Source organism: Pseudochaenichthys georgianus, chromosome 13 (assembly GCF_902827115.2).
Source record: "Pseudochaenichthys georgianus chromosome 13, fPseGeo1.2, whole genome shotgun sequence".
NCBI lineage: Eukaryota > Metazoa > Chordata > Actinopteri > Perciformes > Channichthyidae > Pseudochaenichthys > Pseudochaenichthys georgianus.
This window is the reverse complement of record NC_047515.1, coordinates 32,268,247-32,290,246: the sequence shown is the minus strand read 5'-3', so window position 1 is coordinate 32,290,246 and position 22,000 is coordinate 32,268,247. Positions and strand designations below refer to the sequence as shown.

Sequence of the window (22,000 nt, the reverse complement as noted above, 5' to 3'; positions counted from 1 at the left end):
TGATCAACTGAGCATATTTATAAAACACAAATGTCCTTTAGTTGTATTTATTTAAAAAATCCAAAGTGCCTGGTTTAATACCAAATGAAGTAGCTCAGGTATAACAGACACTTGCCTTTTTCACAAATCTGTGTTCTTCTTCTTCCTGAAGAGGAGTTGTTTTGAAGCCACAGCCAAACCTGATGGGACCTCTGTTGCATGGGTCAAATAAAACCACAGTTCTTGTGTTCATGCCCAGATGCAAACACACGCTGACATTGTACTGCTGCTTTATAATTTGCGCTCTATTTTGATGAGTCAGCCGTGCATGCATAGTTTCCATTACATCACTCAGCCATTTTGGCAGGTCCTAAGTGTTTACATGTGTCTGTAAACAAGCGTTATAGTGGTTGTTGGTCATTGAATAGCAGTAGGATTATTATCAGTATTTGCAGTAATGTGCCAGATATATTACACGGACATAAATTCCATGAATGCCTTTTCGCTCATGTGAGTGGACCGTGTAATGCAACCTCAGTGAAGTCTCTCCGTTGCAGAAGTTCACCACTAAGAGCCGCTAGACACCCATCAAGTGGGACTGTTCATCATCCCCATTATTCTGCCTGTGCTGCTGAGGTATTTACAAGCACTGCATGACTTGTTCAGCTTTTACAAGGGGATGCAGGGAGACAAATTGTCGTTGTTTTCCTCCAGAGAAATACACTGAATTTGTGGTCTTTTACAAGGCAATACCAACCCCCGTTATTACCCCCCAAACCCAGCCTGTGTTTACAAGCTACACACAACCTAAGAAAAAGAGATGTTTACACGTACTTCATAAAACATAGCAACAACATCTATTTAGCTTTTACACATGCTAAGTTCTTGTAGGTGATGTGGACTGTTTTTCTACATGGCGAGCTTCTCGTTCCATGTTGATGTTAATTGTTAAAGTATTAATCCCTTGATGATTACATGAGAAACTCAGGATATTACTTTTAGGTGTTTTTTCAGGTATGTTTGCCTTTATTTGATAGCGAGCGTAGAGAGGAAATAAAGGGTGACTAAATCCCCTGGCAATCCTCAATATGCGGCACATGTTCAATATCATGTCCTACACCTTCTGCTACCAGGATGCCCAAGGTGTCTTTTTCTGAATTACACTATATTTGACATTTGACCTCTGTTTTACTTCGTTCTGGTTCTTGAGTCTTATATGACGTGTCAGTGCATAACAGTGCCAATTGTAGTTTGTAATAGTTAGTTGTGATTTTTAAATGATGACTTGAAATGTTCTGTGACCTTTTGGCAAATAATGATTATATACCTTTTAAAGCCATGCATGTGTTTTTCTAGCAATGTTTCATGCTTCATTTGATTAGACATTCAAGCAGGTTGACAGCAATTGTCATGATTTGTGATGACAAAAAAACTAAGCAAATTTCTTTCTAATCTTTTTTTTTTACTTTTGTTGCAAATAAGTCTTTTAAAGGATGACATTTTCAAAGATATGCAGTTATTTTGATCCTCTTGTTGCTTATCTCAAGGCACACATCTCTCATCATGTATCCAAACAGTCTCTTATAGTAACCATTACATTTATATTTACAACATAATGCCACCTCAATATTTGATTCGGAGTGTATCATTCGTCACTTAGTGTATCCAAAACCTCAGACACATTGAAGTAATGAGGGACACATAAACATGTGTTGTGCTAATTCGAGGGGTGACCTTACAGGGCTGAGAAGTGGTTCCGTTCACGCTCAACTGTCATGAGATTAGAGGGTGGTTCAGATGGAAATCCAAGACGCAACCTGATCATCGGCGGCTGCGAAAGGCAGAGTGGGGAGTCCACTGCGGACGACGTGACGACAAGACAAACTCGGGAGAAGGTCTCCAGGAACATGTTTTTACCAAGTGCCTACAAGCCTCTCCCAGGGATTAGTTCCCCCAAGAGTCAACGCTGTAACTGCTGCCCTCCAATTCACTGAGTGCATAAGCTACTATGCAACACACACACACACACACACACACACACACACACACACACACACACACACACACACACACACACACACACACACACACACACACATCACAAGGTTGCATCTTCACAAACTTGTGTTAATGCTGATCATGCAGGCAAAAATAAAATGACATCTTAATGTATACTCACTTACACACACACACACACACACACACACACATACAATCACACACTCACAAATGCACACACACACATACAATTACACACTCACAAATGCACACAGTCCATCTTATCGCACAGTTGCACTCATGCATGCACGTACACACACACACATCCATCCCATACTTGCGTAATGCTGATCGTGCAGGCATGGACATACACACACATCAAAATAATAAGCCTCACAACACCCACACATATTCTAAAAGAAAACCCAAAAACACACACACACAGACACACACACAGACACACACACATACATCTTATGTAGAAGCAGGCGCTTTCGAGATCAAAGCAGGACAGGGTGTACATTGGTATCTGCGTTGGTTACATGCCCATGCTCTGGATTCACATCAAAGGCATGTGCCACACTTCAGCACAGCCCTGGCATCCTCAGGAAGGTATCACACCAGCAATATCGCTGCTTCTCCCCTTTTTTGGCTGTGAATGTGTGTCTGTATTTGCAAGTAGGGGAACATGTGTGTGGCTGATAGGGATCTAAACATGAACATTGATTTGTGTATTTGCGTGTGCACAAGGGTGTGTCTGTGAGAGTGTGAGCATTTAGGATAGGTGAGAAAGTGGTTCAACAGTCGGAACAGAGAGGCCATTGTGTGCTGAGGGAAAGTGCGAGCCAGCCATGTGGGAGAGAGATTGAAGGAGGAAGAGGAAGGTTGTTCCACGCTGTCTCATACCCACTGCTAATGTGTTTTCTTTGTGTTTATAATATGTTTTTAAATGATTTAAATAGTGTTCCATTTGTATGCCATTTTATGACACAAAAATGTAGATATATTAGAAGTAAGAAGAGCAATGTTTTACCGAGCTACCAGCGTGACCCCACGACCGCTCAGGAAGTGTTTAGTTTTTGGTTAACATTCAGTTTTGAAGCTTCATTGCTGGAATTCTTAACATTTCCACAAATAAGTGAATTCCTGCAGAGCCATCCAACAGAAACAGAGTGTGTGTGTGTGTGTGTGTGTGTGTGTGTGTGTGTGTGTGTGTGTGTGTGTGTGTGTGTGTGTGTGTGTGTGTGTGTGTGTGTGTGTGTGTGTGTGTGTGTGTGTGTGTGTGTGTGTGTGTGTGTGTGTGGTGTGTGTGTGTGTGTGTGTGTGTGTGTGTGTGTGTGTGTGTGTGTGTGTGTGTGTGTGTGTGTGTGTGTGTGTGTGTGTGTGTGTGTGTGTGTGTGTGTGTGTGTGTGTGTGTGTGTGTGTGTGTGTGTGTGTGTGTGTGTGTGTGTGTGTGTGTGTGTGTGTGGGTGTGGGTGTGCGTGTGCGTGTGATGTTCTTCCCCACTGAGGCCCAATGGGCAGTTTCCATGGCAGTCAGACCTCAGACCATTTCCACTGCCAGGGGCTGGACAACGTCATGGATAGAGCCTGATCTCTCACACACACACACACACACACACACACACACACACACACACACACACACACACACATTCATACCTACGTACACAGTACCACAATCTTCGCTCTTGTCGTATCACTGAACCATGTTTTGGTCGCTGCAAAAGTAATTTGTCTATGTCATTCAATCGCATGTTCAGACTTTAATATTTATTTTTCTTTCAACTAAGGAAAGCTGCCATTGGGCCCAAATAGGGAATATAGCTTCCTGTACTGTGTAAACCAATGTTTTGGGTTTAGGGCTACAAAGCAAAACTGGACTTGACCTAATCAACTAGGACCGTCTTATTGCCTTTGTGTTTTAGAGAGAAACTTTAGAAAGAAAGAACATTTGAAAGAAAATCTAAATGATATAACTTTATGTTAATTCCATACAAGTTTCTATAACTGTTCAATGTGCTGTACCAAAATGACACAGAAAAACTAGGGGCAGGTACAATTATTACAGCATACTGAAACCATCATAAGAAATGATAAGTCACCACGTGGAGGTAAATAGAGGCACAGAGATATATGTTGGTGTCAATTTCAGCCATTTGTCCATTATTTGTTGGCTAGACTGAGTTACTCACTGGACTATTACATTACATTACATGTCACTTGTTAGATGCTTTTATCCAAAGCGACTTACATACTCAATACTGTGGGCAATCCCCACAGGAGCAATTTGGGGTGAAGTGTCCAGGGACACAACGACATGCTGACTGCAGCGGGGTTTGAACCTGTGCTTCCCTGATCCGAACGCACTAGTCCACTGCGCCACATGCCTACCTTTTTTTAAATGAGTTAAATCACTTTAAGATCTTTCCACATAACCCCTGGCAACTATGGTATACACATTGGGACTACACCAAACTTTTAAAACTACCATACTTCCTAACTTTCAGTTTAGCCATTTCCGTGATCAGCACTCTGTCACATCTCTCCGGTCACCTGTCACAAGAAATAAGATTCTCCCCCACAAGTTGAAAATCCCATGGAAACAGCTTAAAGTTCAAATAGTTACAGCATCCTGAAACCCGAGTTTGCCGGAGTGTAAAGCTTTCTGATGTTCCTCACCCCTCCACTGCAGGGTGATTGAAGATCAGCACATCAAACGAAGGGAGAGGGATATAATGATACAGAATACTCTATGAGGGAAACTCTTTAAAACCTCTCATCCCGAAGGGAAAAAACCTGTTGTGGTGCATGTGTTAATGTACTTTAATTACAGTACAACATGTTGCCTAGGGGGTGACTGACCGAGCGGGTTTTGGCATCTGTGCTTGTGTGGACATCTGCGTGCGTGTGTGTTTGTGTGTCAGTGAATGAGAGAAGTGCTTTAGAAGTCAGTACTAAAGCAAATTATTCCACAGTGTGACACGAAAACTGAAATATAAGCTGTGGGGTGGTGTTAGTTTCTAAGAGGGTACCCAGTTTGATTGAATTAGCAGTTACTTATTGCATTCTTTGTTAGCGGTGTAATACGGCTGACAGTTGGCACGGCAGCCCGTCTGGACTGAATCCAAGTCCATATCTGCTCCAAGACTCTGTAACCTGTCCCTTATAGTCTGTCAGTACTTTCAAACTCTTGATCTGACCATAAGTGTGTATGTGTATGTGTGTGTGTGTGTGTGTGTGTGTGTGTGTGTGTGTGTGTGTGTGTGTGTGTGTGTGTGTGTGTGTGTGTGTGTGTGTGTGTGTGTGTGTGTGTGTGTGTGTGTGTGTGTGTGTGTGTGTGTGTGTGTGTGTGTGTGTGTGTGTGTGTGTGTGTGTGTGTGTGTGTGTGTGTGTGTGTGTGTGTGTGTGTGTGTGTGTGTGTATCCAAACCGTCCCTGGATATCTGGGGTGTTTCTATACAGCTGCTAATGGATGAAATATTACAGACAAATCTGTTATTGAGTAAAGTTGGGTTTGAAGTAGGCAACGGGAAAATAAAACTTCTCTTCACACTCTGACCAAACTATGTGGTATTTCTTCACAGGTACTCCGCACACCAATGACTCATGTGGCGAAAAGTACACATTGCCCCCTTTTACATTTGTTATGGACCAAATATCAGTTTTTAGCAGAAGGTCTGGAGAGTTCTCAGCCTGGCATCTCCCCTTTTTTCAGATGATGTCATTATCCTGGTTTCACAAGCCGGAAAATGTGCCCCACTTGAGGCGAGAAGCCGCTGCCCCAAGTGTCAAAATGTAGGTACAGTACCTCACATTTTGTTAAGTCAAATATCTGGTAGAACTCACAAGGCCATTGCTGGGATCTAGTATCAACGTCTAGGGCTGGTTTGCAGAAATGCAAGAATGGATGTATGTTATAGGTATAAAAACAAATATAATTGTTGCAATGGGTTGGCTCACAAATGAAAAGATTTTAGATTTGGAGATATTTATGGAATGTATTTATATAGCACAATTCAGACACAAGGCAGTTCAAAGTGATTTACAAAGGCAATGGCACATAAAACTGTTAAAAACAAAAGTTAGGGAACATTTTATAATCTCTTTGCAAATTATAAACCCCAACAAGAAAGTTTGGTTCTCTATTTGTTTTATCTGTTTGACAGTGGAAAGTCTTCAAGTTTGATTTGTATGAAACTTGGTGCAGGCTGTATCTGTAGCAAGAGCCAGGAAGAAGCAGTTAAAATCAGGAGCGGATCCTAATCTCAGGGTGGATTCACACTCACATTGTAGGCAGGTATAGAGAACTCATCCCCTGAAGTTTTGAGCCTGTGAGCTACAAAAAGGATAACATGTATTTCCCCCGATTAGGTCAGTTGCACTTCCCTGCAGTATCAGTACTGCGGTTCCCAAAGGCTCTGGACACCGACGGGAAGGGAAAGATTGATGTATCTCTGTAAATGGAGCAGAGAAGAGCGTCAGAGGCAGATGAGCGTCATTTAAACTCCTTTGCTGCAACTGGAGGGTGTCATCCAATAAGTGTTACATGGCTAAAATCAAACAATGTGTTTCCACCAACAACAAATGAATTGAAGAATATTGATAATGCTATCAGGTCCAAATGACAATGATCCAGTGCTCTGCAGTGCTACACATACTTAGCAGTCTAATTAAATACTGGGTAAAACTTGTATCTAATAAGCTTAAAACTATGTGTGTTTGTGAGAAAAGATTTAAAATGTTGGTTCCAAGATAGATAATACGGTTGAAACACTCTGGACGCGGCTTCCTCAGCGATACTACGTCTTATTTTGACAGGCAGTACTACTTCTGGCTGTTTCTCGTTGCAGGCCATCTCTTGGCATTTCAACCCCAACCGAGCTCAAGTAACGGCGGCCATAACTTAACCGTTGAGAATGCTTTCAGGGGTAACACGCCTCAAATCTATAAACTCCACACTGTAACCTTATATTTCTTATTTTTATCTCTAGCGAATGACGTTTAATACTCACGATGGATTAATGGGCTTTATCTTGTGATGATCATGAGGATGTGTTGGCGCACACACACATTTTCCAGCATAAAACATTCACACACTGCCACCAGATGTTTCTTGACATGGTCCACTGTGACGCCAGGACATTTGTTTATCTCTGCATGCGCAGTTAACTCTCCATCCCCTGAACAACAGAGCGATGCACGTTTCCACTGCAACTCTTTTCCACTCACTCTTTTACAAGTCCACCACAATAATACAATGGATAGAAATATTAATCAGTGCACCTTTATTGCCAGTAATCACTCCTTTTTCTTGCAATGATACAAAATTATAATGGGAAGACATATAATCAGACTGAAACCACAATACTTTGCTAAAGGGTGACATCTGCTCTCTGGCCTGAAACACCGCCAGGGAACCAACGCATTTCTAAATGACTGCTTTAACAGTGTGTTGTGTACTTGGTATTTATTATACTCTATTTGTATGTTTCTTCCTCATTCTCACATGTGTGTTTTTTGTATTACTTACCTCACTAGTCCTACAATAAAGTATACATATTCAAATTAGATAAAAAAGCATTACAACTGTCCTGCATCTCATGACTCTATCAATCACATCTACCACTGAATAACAATTATTCATCACAAATCAATTTGACCTTAAAGTGTACTCAATTTAATATGTTGGATATTTTCAAGGTTTTGTCTGTTCCTTCTTGCTTACACAAAATCCACATACTATGCAAATTAAATTGCGATACATGTGTAATTAGTTTGCTGTCAGATTAGTGTGGTTTATTATAACTTGGGTTTTATTTTTGGGGCACCTGTTCTATTGGTAACGTTAGAATTACAATTGTACAATAAAATGACATCTGTTACACCTTTTATTTTTGAAAAGGTGGGCCTGCACAATCGTCTGTTTATGACCCTGACTGACATGCTTTAACCATTTTTGCTAAATGTTCTAATGTTGTATGTCGTGCAGTATAATTGTATCTCCAAAAGAAGGTTCTCTTACTCAGCAAAGTCTCCAGATTGACTATAGCCCCACTCTGCCATCGTGGTAAGGTGAATTAACAATGGGGTCTAACATACAGACTTAAAAGACTCCCTCTGTACCTTCAGAAATGTATTTTGCTATTAAAATAATATCAATAACAACTTCTCTCCACATGTTTCTTTGTTAATCTCCCCTGTTTGAAATTCACTTCCTTGCTCCAAAGGTGAGAGTTCTACAAACAGCTGCTCTGGGTCACATGCTTTGTGAGATTGTTAACACATAATAAGCGCACACACTCTTGTAAACATCAAAGTGTGACGCTTTTATTCTTTCCCCCTGTCGATGCAATGTCCCCTTGTTGCTTTGAACACATATACCATTATTACTCTGCTGGTGTGAGGAAAATGTCTTAGAAGATGTGGGTACACACACACATAACACGCACTTAAAACACACACACATATATACAGCCAAAGCATGTCTGAAAAGAGCCCTTTGATGGTGCGGCCCTTACTCCTCATTTGCCGTTGGAGTTGGCATTGGCAGAGTTCTCCTGAGGTCCAAACACACACACACACGCACACACACACACACACACACACACACACACACACACACACACACACACACACACATACACACACACACACACACACACACACACAGCCCTGAAAGCTTCATGGAGCCTGCAGGGAGTCAAACTGCTCTCACCTGTTGTCTCTGGCAGCCTAAGAGGGGACGATTAGCGCCCAGCACTGACAATATGCTCTTTGTTCCCCTCTTTCACTCACTCTCCCTCTCTGCCATCTCATACTCGCAGTCTGTCACTTCTGCCACTTCTCATTTCTCCCTCTGCCCGGCCTTCTGTCTTCCTCTGTTTCTACCTCTCAATGTCTCTCTGTCACTCTTTGTCTCTGCATCCATCGAGCTCGCTTACTATTTCTGTCTCCCTCCCCTCTTTTCCCTCGCGCTCTCTGTCTCTATCCGCCTCCAATGCCCTTGTGGCCATGCGAGCAGTCTGTGGAAAACAGTTGAGCACTTTATCACAGATCATCGAGGTAATCCGTGTTGGCATTGCGCACATGTGCAGAGGTCTCGTCACTTGACCAGTCACAGCAACCAAGGCCAGATTTAACTCTTTTTGCTTTGCACCAATATCAAGACTTGGAGGTCAAATGTTTTAAACATTAGTATCGATGTACAGGATGAATCCAGCTCCAGAAAAATGTGCGGTTGGCAGCACATGTTCCATTCTGAATGCATTAGCATGTATTAGTGAGGCCCGGTCATGCTTGACTGGCATGTGGGTGAGAGGGTGTAAGAGCAGTGCGTGTGTCCCACTCCCAGCACAGAGGTCGCACACAGCCCAATGTGACATTTCCACAGGCTGGGTCACAGATGTACAGCTGTATAAATGGCCTTTATGACTGGAAGGGAAGTCCTCTGTGAGATGTAGGGAAGCCAAACTATAGTTCCTCCTTACATTGCAAACATAGTGGACAGTGTTGGGGGAGGAGGGGCGAGGAGCAGAGAGGAAAGACCTGTTTGTATTACATTACATGTCACTTGTTAGAAGCTTTTATCCAAAGCGACTTACATACTGTGGACAATCCCCACAGGAGCAATTTGGAGTGAAGTGTCTTGCCCAGGGACACAACAACATGCTTTTGAACCTGTGACCCCCTGATCCGAACACCTACAAACAACCCACTGCGCTACATGCCTCCGTATTAAAGAGAGAGACACTTACCCTAAATTACAGTTATATTAAAGAGGACCTATACCGTTTTTTTTGTTTTTTTCCTGAATTGTTATACAGGTTTTTGTGCATGTTAATGGTCTGCAAAGGCTAACATCCCAAAGTTCCCTCAAGACACACACACCCACACACTCCCCCACTGCCTGAAACTTCTCCATTGGACTCCTTGGTTTACTTACATGACATAGTGACATCACTATGTAACACTTCTTTTGGCTAGCACTACAAATTGTGCGTGACAGGCTAAGTGGCGGGGCATCTCTTAGCAATTAACTAATCACATCAGAGGCGGCCAGCTAACCAATCAGAGCAGACTGGGCTCTGGTTTCAGACAGAGGGTGAAAAGAGGAGCTGCAGAACAGGCTGTTACAGAAAAATAAACACGTCATAGTAGAGGAACAAAATACTAAGATGAACCTGAAAATGAGCAGAATATGTCCTGTTTTTTATCATTCATAATTACAGTTTACATTCCATGTGATGTTTCTGAAGCAAATACATTTAAAGTAAACATCATGAAAATCAGTTTTCTGACAATTTAAGGAAACATTCAAATGAACTTGGTTTCACCTTCACTTAAAAACGAAGATAACATTTATATCGATCTGTTTCAGTTTGTGTTAGAGGTGAAAGAAAACAGTAGAGCACAGCTATATTATTGGGAGCAAACCATTGTTAATTTATATTTTTAAAATTCCTAACAGCTGGTCGAATCCAATGCGATATATAGCAGATATCTTAACATCAATTTAGAAATGTTTTTTCACTTCAACTTCTTTCAGTGTTTCACTTGAATGAGTTGAAATACAGAAAGAAGTTGAAGTGGAGGTTTGAAAGAAGGGGAAGTGTTCCTTAAGGTGTCTGGGTTAAGTTTGAGAGTCAATTACAGACCTGAGTGAAGTACTGAAGATTTAGATGAACTTCAAGCACTGAAAGCAGTTTCAATGTCAGTCGGATTGTAGGTGAAATTTGACCTGGATGTGTCAGTTAAGCTGGAGGTCCTGAAAATAAATGAGTGCCAGTTCAGCTGTACATATAAACCAAAATAACGTGTTGAGAAAGCAGCTGGAGTGAGTTTTCTATGGTGTATATAACATAAAATAGAAAGATTAACTGACAAACAAAGGGACACTTGAGCTAATTGTGTGAAACAAAAACACATTTTGGGGTCTAATTACCTTGCTTTGCATTATAAAAAATCCCAACAGTGACATTGGTAGAATTACAATATAAAGAAGAAGCAGGAATGACAATTGTATATAAATTAGCATTATATAATGTACACTAAATTGTACTGAATTACAAGTTGTTCGGCTCACAGTCCACAGCAGACATTGTGTACAAAGCGAGGAGCATAAACCTCATGGGTTGTTTATCTGACTGTTACACAAGTCCCTTATCACACGTGCTGATACTGTGTGTCCGTTTACCGGAACAGTGAGCAAACACACACGTTTTAGATGTACAACACACAACCAAACAATGACTCAGTGTGATCAGAAAGGGAAAGGTAAATCAACTCTGGCCACATCTAGCATTTAATTTCAGACTGATTAACAGTCAAGTTACTTTATTTATATTACATTTAAAAAATATACATCTTAAACAATAGGTTTCAGAGAGAAATTAAAAACACATTGAGATAATTGAAAGCTGAAGAAGATAAATGCATCTGATAAAGCAACCATTAGTCAGGAAAAACAGTCTCTCACCTCACTTTCTATTTGTTTCTGTTGGCTACTTCAAATTGCAGCACAGTGACCTGTTTGGGTTGGCACTGGCGAGCAGCTGGAGCACAAACACTACCTGTCAGCTCCTGGAGGCTTTATCGTGGTGCCGTTTCCCGGAAAAAGCAGTGCCAGCCTGTGTCTGTTTTTCTACTGGGCTGCAGGTCATGCATTCATATGAACCGTCCCTGACAACAAGCTAGGACATGTGAAGCAAGGTGTCATTTTTTTGCGAATCAAGATGCCTTTTTCAAACCAGAGCTAGTGACGACCCTAGAAAACCCTGGCAGAGAAAACAAAAATCACATCTGAGCCAAACTCTCTCTGTAGTTCTTCTTACACCATCCATTGAAGTCAAAGCTCATTAGGAGATGACAGAAGAGACTTGGCTGCTTCAGCTGGCTGCAGAGAACATTGTTAAGTAGTGTGGAATATACAGACCTGCTACCGCTAAGACATATAAAGAGGTTACAATCAGTCAAGTGGTCGTTTAAATTAAGCTTCTCAGTGCTGCAAAGCTATCAGACTGTTGTAGGTGTTGGGACATATGGCTTCTGATTATTGAAACACAACAGCAGTGTGCATTCAAGTTGCCGCTTAAATCACCTGTTGAGTTTGGTTTTCACACTAAATGATCTAAAGGCTGAGGCTGAACATCAAAATCCTTCAGGAGATTGAGGACTGACCAACCTCAAGAGCAGAAACCATTTGTTATTAGTCATTCAATATTTTGTTTAAGTCAAGATGCTAAAACAATTGTTTGTTACAGCTTTTAAGAATGTGTTTTATTTTTTTCATTTTGTGAAGTAAACATTAATATTAATGAGACACATTATTGCACTATGACATGTAACTTCATTGAGGTTAAAATAGACACTGTAGTTTATTTTTGACTCAAATAGGCACCATCAAATAGCCTATGTCCTCCAGGTTGGGACATATTGATTTCCAGCTGTTTTAGAATTTATTGAATTATTGAGCCTTTCCCATAAAAAGTCTTGATAGGAGAATTAGCATGAAGTATAAAGAGGGGACTTTAAATGGTATTTGTTGACATTATAACAACTTTTATATTTGGATTGCCTTATCCTTTAAAAGGTAAGGTAGGTACGAATGGAGAAACCAGCTCGAGTAAGCTAGAAATTGAAAGTCTGCCCCTTCCTTCAGACTTCCTTACAGAGCCCCTCCTCCTACACACACGAACGTGCACATGACCAATGAGGGCACGAGATACGTTTGTGCACGATGGAAGGCTGACAGGCAGGTAGGCCATCCAATAGGCTCTGTGCACAAGATGGCGTCTATCAACTTCCGGCTGGGTGTGCGGCTGAGTACTTCCGGTTTGAGTACAGAGTTTTGACAGCTTGTTCTGTCATATCACACCTTTATATACAGTCCATGTGTCACACCGAGAGCAAGAATGAGCGGTTTTCGGGGGAAAGATTGGCCTTCCAGCGTGTAAGAAAGTCGGCACTACATTGCTGTGTGCCCCTTTGTACAAATTCGTCCCGTTATCAGAATCAGAATACCTTTAGTCCCACAGAGGGGAAATGTGCAGCGTTGAAGCAGGAAAGAGACACAGACAGCTTAGAGTTGAATATCTTACATGCGTTAAAAAGTACTAAGTTATAATATAATAAACAATATGCTAAAAAAGTACTAAGTTATAATATAATAAACAATATGCTAAAAAAGTACTAAGTTATAATATAATAAACAATATGCTAAAAAAAAAGATAAAAAGTTACATAATTTTCAAAAATACAGATAAAAAACAAATCAAATCTACAAATCAAATCCTGTAGCAGTTCTTAGGATTTAGCAGCCCGGTATATATATATTACCGTTATTAAAGATAGCATATGTATATAAAGTATATATTGCACATAAAGCACATAGTTTGACGGTATTTAACAGCAGCAAGTTACACAATGTTATAATCGGGAGATAAGTTTCCATTTATTTCAGCAAGCCTGGGCAACAACGATTAAAAGATTTCTTGCTCCCAAACCAATTGTGTATTTCATTACAAAAAGCAGTTATACCATACTATGTTTAGGTACTAATGAATTATATCCTCAAAACAAACGCACACATAAATAACAAAGGAAAATACATAATTTAATAAATCCACAATATGATAACATTTTACAGATTCATTTAATAAACTTTTACAAAACATAGGTTGATGTTATATCAGGGGGAAAAAATACATATTTAAACATTTCAATTAGTCTCTGCATATTTAAGTAATGATAGTTTATATAACAGATGAACAGATGTACAATATCCAGAAAGTCGATGCAAAAAATATATATAATGTGTGCATTTCCAACATATCCTCTGAAAGAGTGTTAGTCGTTGAGTTGAGTAGTGAGCCATTCGTTTTTGTTTTTTTGTGCGATGTCTGCTGAGAAGTCCTTGTATGCCTCGTTGACTTTGAAGACATAGATGGGTCTGGCAGCTCCCCCCGCACGGCCTTGTAACGTGTACTCCTTTGAACATGTTTATATGATAATTAAGACTTTAAGAACAATTTTACACTCAGACAACAATCACAAAGTTGTAGCAGGCTACATACAATTACTTAGGACAATAGATATTACCTTACACCGTCAGCAACTGTAAACTGCTTTGGCTTAGTGGAAGTGAACACCATGTCACTCACTCTGCCTGGTTTCACACCCTATTAATTACACAAAATAATTGTCAAATTAATTGAAAAGGTTGTTGATGCAACATACCAAATCAGCTCTTGGCACAAAGGAAATACTCATTAAACCGTGGATTGGTAGTGAACACATACTGTACTTACCATGGTTCATGGCTTGTGCCATCGCTGCTCTGTTTCAGTGCAGCTGAGGACAGCTGGGGGTACAGCAGCCAGGTTGAGTGTGGAGTAGTGTGCGGTCTGGAACAGCAGTGCAACATTGTGGTTACAGAGTGCTGTTCCAGCTACACAGGAACACTTTGCCACTGCAATCTCCACAGGTGAACAGTTCTTAAAACAAAATGTCAGTCATTTTACATTTAGGACACTGCTTCAATACAACACAGACACATGAGAAAGCTGAGAGCAGGCTGATCAGGCAAGTAATAGGTGTGGGAAAACCATGTCAGGTTGTCAGTCACATCACATACACAGAAGTTCTGCTGTTTGGAATACTGTAATTTAAGGACATTCAAGCTATACGCTTGTATAGCCTATCTCAGCTTTCTCAATGTATTATAACTACATCAAATAGTGTTAGTAGAACGTTGAACAGCTTAACATAGATGTAGGGTACAAAACCAGCACTTACCTAACACTGGCCAATACAAATAATTGGACCCTACGTGGATTATACTAAACATTCTGTAAAGAAAAGCAGCTGCCACAACCAGTTTCTGGGGTTTCCATGAAAGCAGAGACGGTTTTCAACCTCTCATTAAGAATCTTTGATGAAAGCTAAGTTTGGGTTTAGCTAATGTATTTATCATTTTACACGAGAGGGTTAGAAAACGAAAATAAATCTGTAGCCCCTTCATGCTACACACACATAGCTAGCTACCAGTTGATGTGAGCACATGTATTGTCACTATGTAATCTGTTGCAACCATAGTTGCAACACGTCAGCTAGCTGGGCTTATCTGAATCCTAAATCACAGGTTACCTACTCTTGACACATCAAAACCCCAGAACTTGAACCTGATTGAGGCTTTGAACCGATTAACACTTTTTATTTTCCTCCCTACTCTGAGATCGTGAGGCTTTTCATGCTTTCTCATGGACCTGTAACAGCTAGCCCTGATGCTCACTCTCCCTGAAGGTAGATCTTTGTTTGAAACTGTGGAGAATTGGATATCATTCATGTTATCCAAAAAAACGTAATAGTACATCATTAAAACGCTTTACACTGTATCAAGACTGTCAATTTGTCAAAGTTAGCCAGTAACTACAACTTTGTTTGTCACTTACCTTCATAATTGTCGACGTAGCTGGATCTGTAGCTACATCTTGAACCCCTTTTCTCTTTTGCTCCTCGGCGCTGAGCCTGCCGCTTGTACCAGCCGATGTACATCATTGATGTTAACCTTCGGTAGGTCTTGGAGACATGTAAAATAGTGCCTATATAATATCTATACGCTATCTCTCTCGCTATCTATACACTATCTATCGCTCTTCCCTCTACCGCTCTACTGTAGACCAGAAGTTTACAACCGCACACCCAGCCGCATATGGCTCTGCCAGCCGCCGGAAGTTGATAGACGCCATCTTGTACAACTAGCCCATTATCTGCCGCGGGCCGAGGCAGATAATTGGATTTGCCTTTACAGCGCCACGGCTTCCACAGATGAAATATTTGTATATATTTATTCATTGCTATCAGGATGTTAAGAGCATTCCATGGAATATAACAAAAAGTGTTTCTGAAGTGAATTACCTACCTTTAAGTCATCATTTTGTTGTCCAATAACATTATGTTCGTGTGAAATGTATTGTTCTACTGTACAGTATGTGCTACTTTCTGCTGCTGCCAAGCTTGCGCTGCAATGCACAGTGTTGTCTGTCAACATCAGTTGTCTCATACAATTTTAGGCTAAGCCATGTCAGCCGTCACATAGCAGGCGTATTGGTCTTTATACTGCATCTATATATGTGGGATGGGCTGTGGAGACAGCAGCAGAGGCAGTAGCAGCTCAGACCTGCCCTAGTGAGTTGTTAGGAATACAGCCATTGCTTTAGGGCTTCACTGATGGGCCATGACAGATTGAGTCCCCCCTATGGATTGGGGCCTCTCTCCTCTCAGACACGCTGGAGCTTTATTAGACTTCAGTATGCTTCCCCGTGGAACCATGTCGCCCAGCGTGAAGCGGACCTCTCTAACCTCTGATTGGCCGAGAGACCTCCAACTATGGGCCAGGTCGCACTCAGACACGTGCTGTAAATCTGCAAGCCAAACCATTTAGACACGTGCTGTAAATCAACAGGCCAGAACAACAGCATAGCAGAGGAACTAAAACTCTCATGTCGGTTAACATGCATCATAACTGTCTGCTCAACCTGCGGAGAAACACTTTATCTGACGGAGAGCGCTCAACTCAGGGTGAGCCAAACTTAAAAGTTACATCACCTTATATGCACTTACTCACCATTTCTCCTCCCTGCCATTTGAAATATGTTGCTTTAAGATTACATGGCAATGCTTTATATCAACATACAATATTATCGTTTTTCTCAATCCAGGAGATAGAAATTATTCTCTGTCCAACTGCTGCAATAGACAACGCTTTGTTGTTAACAGGATTTATGCGGAGAAGTGAGAAAAATCGATATCCTAGGTCTTCCTTTATTCAACCGATGAGGCTGAGAGAGTTTGCTATGCTGGCTGGAGCTTTATAGCATCAGGAACACAGGGAGGTACATTATTGAATGTTGACAGGTTAAGCTCTGGCTGATTAATGCCCTGCACAGTGGCAGCTTTCCCAAAATCATATCGCTACACTCACTGACATGCTGAGAAAATATATGTGGAGAGAGGATATATTCCCCCATACACTTCAGGGAGTGCAAATATTGTATTGCTCTGGCCTGAATAAACCCATTTTGTGAATATTAACAACTTTGTCCTACATTCAGACAGCCAATAAAATAAACTGCAAGTTCATCCTGCACGATTTATAGAGATAAGAAGAGTTGCAGAACACAGGGAAGCCTTCCAGCAAGACAAGCCTCAAGATATTGATTATGTTGCCACATCCAGAATAGAAAGCTAAATGTGTCACATTCTTTGTTTCTCTAGCTTTTGCAACTTAATGCAATCTCTCATTCAGCACGTCTTTCATCTGTCTTTTGATTAAAAATGAAGCGTGTTTGTAGGGTTAACTTTCAATATCATAGGGCAAATCAGCATCCACTACAGCAGGTGCTCTAACAAGTTCAAACCTTGGTGATTTGGACAGCTCATTTGACCAAATGTAAACATTACTTTGTCAGTGCAGAACAACATTTCAGCAGTAGTGATGCTTGTTTTATGGTAAAATGGTTACGTCCATATCTATAAAGGTATTTAAATGTAAGCTTCTGCTGTCTAACTTGTGGAGTAGCTAGCTTTGACCCCTCAAAACATGGACGCTTTCTTTCTCTTTGGGAAATAGTCTTTTTTGTTTTAAATACTGTTATTCACTAGACATGTGAAGTGAGCCAAACACTGTACTGTTGGATAGGTCTTGTTCCAAGGCTGTATCTTGAGTTATTTCCAAATGATTTAACTGTCTACATCCCTCTGTAGGTATAAACCAATTTCTTTTCAGACAACAGTGAAATGCAGATGACAAAGCAAGCCAGAAATCTGACATTTGGTTAAAACATTTTGCTTGGAATAAAGCATGTGGATTAAGAAAACCCATTTTTTAAGTCTTCAGTGATTTAGTTTTAACATAGTTTTAAAAGGAACTTATATTTCTTTGTCATGTATTTATTTATGCACTTAACAGACACATTTAATATCTCACTAGAAGAAAAAACCTTTTGCCTTATCCACTGACCATATCTCCTCCGCTACATGTCAAAACAAAACAAGGTTTCTCTTTCATGCCTGCTGCTCTGAGGAGGTTGTTATGAGTCAGAGTTACAACTGGAAACCTGAACATCAGTGATTTAGATCTTTATTATCTCAGAGATCAGTTTTCTGATGTACAGTTTGGCATAGGGGCGCTTTATCTCACATCATCCTCCCTATAGTGCCTCAGTGTTGATGAAGGCACGAGGTGATCCAACACACACACATTCATATAGTTGAGTTAAAATGTATAAACTGACGTAATTATCACCAGATTAAATGTGAATGAATTCAAAATGCTACAAAGGGTCACTGCTCAGAGAAGCCGCCCTAGATAAAGACCTGTGAGGTTTCTGCTACTTTGGACACATTTACAAAATAAAAGGCTCTCAGTGTAGCGGTACTGTTTGTAATCTGTGTCACATTCTTCTCTGATGTTTGGTGTTATTTGTTCCACCAGCATGAAAGACGAAACGTAACAAGGTCACTGACAGATAGTGAGCTTTTTTACACTGTGTGTAAAAATCAACAGTCGAGACTCAGTAAATGGAAATGCCTGCTCTGATGAATAAAAGGTTTCTGGAGTTAAATCTGGATGGAAATATTGTGCAAGAATCCAACTATAGCTGTGATTGTCAATGGTTCCCTTTTAAAAATGGGATTAAGTAATTATAGGCCATTTGATTTTTTCTCATTGGAAAAAGTAAAAATGGAAAAGAGTTTAGCCAAATGTATATTTAATGTGTTATTTCTTTCTAGATTGTTGGAAGTTATTATTTTTGAGAGCCGGGGGAAAGGTGAGATTAAAGTACCAAATAGGCTTTTGGGACGATTACAAAAGAAACAGGACTTTTATACATACTTTTTAGAGGAGGTTGTGTCCGTTGGCTGCTGGTGAATGTGCGCTCTATGTCCTGACAGACAGAAGAATGAACTGCTTTATTACCTCTGCACAGGGCTGCCAATCATTACAGGTATCCCTCACACTGCGGCAAAAACCCAGAATTTATTAAGATATATAGTTCCATTTGCACATGTACTCCACATGTTGCTAAGAAAGTGAATACAGTACTGCTCTGAACAATAAAGTCCCTGTACAGAGAGGATTGTGTCACGTTATCATGCACTGCTGTCATTTTATCTCTGCAATAATCCACACCTCCCATCTTTTTCACCTCTTTATTGGGAGTTCAACCATCTCCACACTCCACCTATTCCCAGTGTCCCACGCCCCAGCTGATCCCATTTTATCATCAGGATCGCAGCAGAAAGAATCCTGGAGCCAGATGGTTTTGGTCGATGAACTTCCTTTAACTTTAATTTCCAGTGTTGATATGACACAAATACTTTATCGACGTCATAGCTACACAGCAGAATTTAGTGTATTTTTGTTGACATTTCAAATGACCCAAGCATATCTCAGTGTCTTTCGAAGCAGAGAGCCTTTTGCTCAGATGTGAGAGATGGATCTGATGACTTAGTGAACTCAGTAGCTTTTATGATTTTGCACTTTTATTTAAAAGGAGCTCCTTAAATCACAGCAAAACTATATCACAGAACTCGTGTAGAATCTAAGTCTATTCAATTCAGTTAAATGCTCGATGCTAAATCCTTACTATACTTACTAAAACACTCTGACGCTTCTGTAGGCCGACTTATCATCTGTGCAAATCTGGAAGAAACTGGAGTGTATTACATAAGGTGCAATGTGTTTGCGAAGGAGTACAAATATGACTGCATACATGAGATTAGATTCAACTTTATTGTCATTATACGTGAACAACGAAATGCAGCTTGCATCCAACAAGAAAGTGCAAAGAGTAGTTACAGTACATGTGTTTACCGACAATGATTATATTGCATGACCCGAATGAGAGTACCCATCTTCTATAGTTTTGCTGTTGTTAAAAGCTGCCCCCATTTACTTAAATTGATCAAGACTTTTTTCTGTTTTTGAATTTTTTTGTTTTAACAATTCAAGGTTACACAGGGTGAGTTATTGAGAGGCAAATGGTCATTATACAAGCTTTGTATGTTCTATAACTGGAAGCTGTTGCAGCCTCTGAAGCACCCATGGAGGGAATCACCCCTCTCCTCAGAAGCCTGTGCTGCTGTTGGCACGGGGGCAGTAAGGTGATCTGCAGGCTATCAGCAGGCCATCTGTATCATCCTGGGTATCTGTGTCATCTCCGGCATGTTCCAACCCAGGAGCCAGATTGTGCCTCCCTTTCCATTACTCCATCGCAAAATCAAAGATGGAAGATAGCAGACAGGACATCGGAGAGGGGAAGTGATCCCCTTCATTTGAGTTCTCCAATTAAGACTTTGTTTTTGTGTGTTCACATGCCACCCAAATTACAAAACAGAGCTGCATTATGCTGCAACATACCCTGCCAGCACTTATCATATCATCACATACGACTGGCAGGAGTTTGTTAAAGCTCACATTTTCAGGCACGCTCAAACACAAACTGTTGCTCAGTCACGCACTCTGTGTCAGATGGCATTGGTCTGGTCTTGCATAAAACAAAAAACCTCGAAATCTTAGACAAGTATCAGAACAAGGCAGAACTCTGTCTAGCCTGCTCCACCCCCTCTCTTATACACACACACCCCCCCACCCGCTGACCCCCACCACCATATGCCAAAAATTATCATACAAGTTTCTCTTTGTATCCATATTTAAACATGATGGAGAAGAATTGAGCCTTTATACGAGGGGGAGGTTGTATTTATCCAGCAGCGCCAGCACCAGGAAACAAGAGAAAGCCCCCATTGCTGCTGGTGGAGGCAGGAAAGGGTCGGAGACTGCGGGGCTGGCGGGAAGAGAGGTGAATTGAGACGGGAGAGAGAGAAGAGGAGAAAGAAACTCTTTGAGTGACAGTAATTTAGGAACCTGGAGTTTTTCATGATTTTTCTGCTTTTGGGAAAACATACAGACTTTTGGGTACAGCACTTGGGACCAAATCAAAGACGTCTTTTATGATCAAAAGAGGTGTGTGTGTGTGTGTGTGTGTGTGTGTGTGTGTGTGTGTGTGTGTGTGTGTGTGTGTGTGTGTGTGTGTGTGTGTGTGTGTGTGTGTGTGTGTGTGTGTGTGTGTGTGTGTGTGTGTGTGTGTGTGTGTGTGTGTGTGTGTGTGTGTGTGTGTGTGTGTGTGTGTGTGTGTGTGTGTGTGTGTGTGTGTGTGTGTGTGTGTGTGTGTGTGTGTGGCCTAGCATTACTATACTTGTGGGGACCTAAATCTGTTTACACAGTCACGTGTGGGGACTCGCCTCCCTTATGTGGACAAATTGGAGGTCCCCATGAGGGGAATTAATTTTAGGGTGAAGACTTGGTTAGGTTTAGGGTAAGGTTCATGTTAAGGGTAAGGGTTAGGCATGTGTTGGTTAAGGTTAGGATAAGTCTCCATAAGCCATGGTGTGTGTGTGTGTGTGTGTGTGTGTGTGTGTGTGTGTGTGTGTGTGTGTGTGTGTGTGTGTGTGTGTGTGTGTGTGTGTGTGTGTGTGTGTGTGTGTGTGTGTGTGTGTGTGTGTGTGTGTGTGTGTGTGTGTGTGTGTGTGTGTGTGTGTGTGTGTGTGTGTGTGTGTGTGTGTGTGTGTGTGTGTGTGTGTGTGTGTGTGTGTGTGTGTGTGTGTGTGTGTGTGTGTGTGTGTGTGTGTGTGTGTGTGTGTGTGTGTGTGTGTGTGTGTGTGTGTGTGTGTGTGTGTGTGTGTGTGTGTGTGTGTGTGTGTGTGTGTGTGTGTGTGTGTGTGTGTGTAATAAACAATTCAGTGAACCTAAAACAAATTCCTGTAAGGAAACTAAAATAATGCTGCAGGTGCTACAGTATCATATTATTTTAAAGAGAATTTAATATTTTGAATACTGTGCCTTGGCCTTCAGAGTGGACGTTTCCCACGGCAACAATTACATTCTAGAATGGTGTTGCCAGGAGATAGACTGATAAGTTCTGTAGTTCTTTGTTATGACCTGGCTCAAAAGGCCACAAC

At 41.0% G+C, this 22,000-nt stretch overlaps 1 long non-coding RNA gene across 1 annotated transcript; it reads right to left on the bottom strand.

The window, feature by feature from the left end:
• Positions 1 to 13,762: 13,762 nt before the first annotated feature.
• LOC139434948 (uncharacterized) lies at positions 13,763 to 14,372 on the bottom strand. The gene is made up of 3 exons (XR_011644230.1): positions 14,284 to 14,372; positions 14,075 to 14,154; positions 13,763 to 13,963 (listed from the first exon to the last, which is right to left on the bottom strand). It is a non-coding gene; the product is annotated as an uncharacterized lncRNA (long non-coding RNA).
• Positions 14,373 to 22,000: the final 7,628 nt, after the last annotated feature.